A 4,430-nucleotide genomic window follows, 5' to 3' on the forward strand; every position below is an offset into this window, starting at 1 on the left:
TCCTGCCACAACTCAGCTTTGCAGGCAGAGCTTCAGAAAAGCACAAGGAAGCGGCTACAGTGACACTCACCCCAGATACTACTAAAGAAGGAAGGGCAAAGTGGCATTGTCAGAATGTCCTCAAAATTCCCCAGTCTGAACTGGGATACAGCTGGCCTACTGTCCAAATTGACAATGCTTAAATCATGTACAGAGCTACAGTTTCTTGATTCAGTTATATCTTAACCAGACAAGCAAGCCATAAAAATTCATCTACCACTTGGGGCTGTAGGTCTACACAGGCTGAACACATCAGGATTAACTGAAGAAGAGGTGGCACGGTGACACAATTGTTAATACGGCTACCTCACAGCGCCAGGGACCCAGGTTCAATTCCCAGCTTGGGTCACTGTCTGTGCGGAGTTTGAACATTTTCCCAGTGTCTGTGTGTTTTCTGAGTACTCCAGTGTCCTCCCACACTCCAAAAAGATGGGCAGGGTAGGTTGCTTGGCTATGCTAAATTGCCCCTTAGTGTCAGGGGGATTAGTAGGGTAAATAAGTAGGTTATGGGGATGGGATTGTGGTTGGTGCAGACTTGATGGGCCAAATAGTCTCCTTCTGCATTGTAGGGATTCTATAAATTCAATAACAGATCCCATAAGGATACAGATTACATTGGAAAACTAGTTCAGAATCAGGTTAAACATTTATATTCATCGACTAAAGTTCTTGTTATTTCACCAAAAGCTTTCAGATTCTTAAACCACTTCAAATCAGCACATAGAGAAAAGGGTACACACTGGTGATTTTTCAACATCAAGCTGGCAAACAGAATTATTGAGTTGGTGATTGCACCCATCCCCATGGAAAGTTCCAGAAAGATGTTTAACAAAATGCATTGCATCAAAAAGCTACTCAAGGATGGAAGTAAATATGAAAATCCCCACAGTTAAACAAAGCTTACTGGTCCCAAGTACAACCCCAATTATTTACACACTCACTGAAACACCCGAACCCAGTAAGGCACGTGGAAGATATAGATTTCTACACACAGCAAGACAAGGCCCAGCTGTTCAACAGTTCCACAAAGCATGTGGCAGGAAGGACCACTGACAAACACAAGCGCAGTACAGCAAAGACTGATACAGCTACAGAGAGCTGGACACTGATTCAAACAGACCTTAAACAAGGGGCCCCTTCAAGCAATAAGAATGACCATCCAGTATCCCATCAAAAACAGATACATGAAGTAATTGACTCACCAGGAAATGACAATGATGTCCACAACACCCTGTATTTTTCACACTGTCAGTCTTGTGGAAAACCCTCGATACCATCACACTGTTCAAAGGATTTGCCAAGATTCAAATCATCTGCCCTAACAAAGTTGGTAACTATTTGTTATTGGCCAAGATTGACATATGAGCAGATGCCGATATACTATCCCTGTGAATTTTAAAAGATATGTATCCATAGGGACAAAAGGCCATGGGGAAACCTCAATCTTTGAGCACACACTGGTTGACTAATTGCATGTATAGGACCCACAGTCCTGGAGTGCAAGTATAATCAATCCTCCACAGGTGATTTACATTATGGAAATTAAAGGCTCAGTCATTATAGATCTACCAGCATGTTAGGAACTCACACCAGTAACAATCCATGGAATTAGTCAGACATCACAAGGCAAATCAACTAGCTGATGACCTAATATTGAAACATCCTGAATGTTTTGACAAAATTAAGAGTTTCAAGGAAGCTGTAACATTAAACTTGGGGAAGAATGTGAGACCATCAATTGATCTACCACATAATTGCAGCATCCACTTACAAGATACATTGAAGATCCAATTAAACAAAATGGAGAAAGATGGAATCATTAGAAGGGTACAAGAACACAGATTGATGCAATGTAATCTCTTGTCTCAAAGAAAAACAGATCATTGTTTAAGTTTAAAGTTTATTTATTAGTGCCACAAGTAGGTTTACATTAACACTGCAATGAAGTTACTGTGAAAATCCCCCAGTTGCCACACTTTGGCGCCTATTCGGATACACTGAGGGAGAATTTAGCATAGTCAATGCACCTAACCAGCATATCTTTTGGACTGTGGAGGGAAACTGGAGCACCAAGAGGAAATCCACCCAGACATGGGGAGAACATGCAGACTCTGCACAGACAGTGACCCAAGCCAGAAATCAAATCTGTGAAGCAACAGTGCTAACCTCTGCCACCATGCCACCCAATGGAGACCATGCTTTGATGCACAATGTATATCACAGCTTTGAAATGCTGCCCTTACAATGCATCCACATTAGAAATATTAATTCCAAGTTTTGCAGGTGCAAAATTCTTCTTGAAAGCTGATGGCAAGCATGGTTACTGATCAGTACATCTCGTGAAGAGGTCTCAAGAACTAATTACATTCCATAACCCATTCGGACAGTACCATTTTCACTTTCACTATCTTACTTTTAGGTTGTGAGCCAGAATCTATTTCAACTCAGATGGAGCACATTACAGGCAGAATACCATCTGTGTAGTGGGCAATATTGCTGCCATGAAAAGTAAGGAGTCTCACAACACCAGGTTAAAGTCCAACAGGTTTATTTGGAATTACGAACTTTCGGAGCCTCAGGTTCCTTCTTCAGGTGAGTCATTTTTAAGTCATCAAGCAATAGCCAGTGGAAAAATCTCCACAGGAGATTCACTGCTGGAGCCTCAGCTATTTACAATGTACATCAATGGCAGCGATAAGGGACCGAGAGTCAAGTATCTAATGTCTGTCAGCAACACAGTGCAAGATAGAAAGGTCAGCTGTCCCAAGGGAACAAAGAGGCTGTAGAGACATATAGATTGGCATGTAGAAACAGCAAGCAACTATGAAGGCAACTGGCATGTTGTTAGTTATTGCAAAGAGATTGGAGTGCAGGAATACAGAAATCTTATTACAATTGTTACTAGAGTTTTGGTAAAGCCACAGCTGGAGTACCGTGTGCAGTTTTGGTCTCCACATTTAAGAATGGTGATATACCAAAAGTTCACTAAATTGGTTTGTGGGATGAGGGTCTTATAATGAGAGGCTGAGTAGATTGGGTTTGTATTTTCTGGGGTTTAGAAGAATGAGCGGTGATTGCACTGAAATGGCACAGTGGCACAGTGTTTAGCCCTGTTGCCTCATAGTAGCAGGGACCTGGCTTTGATTCTGGACTTGGGTGCCTGTTTGGAGTTTGCACGTTCTCCCTGTGTCTGCATGGGTTTCCTCCAGGTGCTCCAGTTTCCTCCCACACTCCAAAAATGTGCAGGTTAGGTGAATTGGCCATGCTAATTGCATGGGGTTATAGGGATAGGATGGAGTGGAAGGCCTGGGATGCTCTTTCGGAGAGCCAGTGCAGACTTGATGGGCCGGATGGCCTCTTTCTGCACTATAGCAATTCTATGGTACAATGGAAACATACAGGATTCTGAAGGAGCTTGGTAGGAAGGCTGCTGAGACATTGTTTCCACTGGTTGGGGAATCCAAGGATGAGGGATTGATCACTTAGGACTGAGGAGGAGAAATTACTTCATTCAAGGGTTGTGAATCTTTGGAATTCTCTACCTCAAAGGGTTTTGGGTGTGGCACCATTGAATACATTTAAGGCTGGGATAGACACGTTTTTTGTCTCTCAGGGAATTGAGGGATATGTATGAGAACGTGGAGGTGAAATCCAAGATCAGCCATTGGGATGGTGGAGCAAGCTCGATGGACCACGTGGTCTATTCCTGTTCCTATTTCTCATAATGCAACCCCCTTCGTTCCAGGTATCAGCTTAGTGAACTTCCTCTGAATTGTTTCCAATGTGAGTAAATCCCTTCTGAAATAAGGAACAAAAACTGTACACCATACTCTAAGTGCCACCTTGTCATTGCCCTATTAGAATGTAATAAGACACTGCTACTTTCATTTTCCATCCCCTTGCAATGAAGGCTAACATGCATTTGCCTTCCTAACTACTTGTGTGTCTGCATGCCAACATTTTGTGATTCATGAACAAGGGCACCTAGACCCCACTGTGTGACAATCTTCTGCAGTTATAACCTTGTCAAACACAATTTCCCTTTCATAAAACCATGTTGACTTTGACCGAACATGCTGCGGTTTTCTAAGTGCATTGTCAAGACTTCCTTAAAAATTGATTCCAGCGTTTTCTTGTTGACTAATTTCAGGCTAACTGATTTATGGTTCTCTGTTTCCTCGCTCCCTCTTTACTTGAACAGCACTGTTACATTTGCTAACTTCTAATCCACTGGGATTGTTTTAGCATCCAGGGAATCATGGAAAATCTTAACCAGTTAATGTATCCTCTAAGTCTGCAGCAACCTCTTTGAGAACTCTTAGCCTCAGGTCATCAGGTCCTGCAGCTCTGTTTCTCTACTTCTTTTTCTCTGCTGATGTTAATGACCTTAA

Source organism: Carcharhinus amblyrhynchos, chromosome 23 (genome assembly GCF_965287045.1).
Source record: "Carcharhinus amblyrhynchos chromosome 23, sCarAmb.v2.hapA, whole genome shotgun sequence".
Lineage (NCBI taxonomy): Eukaryota > Metazoa > Chordata > Chondrichthyes > Carcharhiniformes > Carcharhinidae > Carcharhinus > Carcharhinus amblyrhynchos.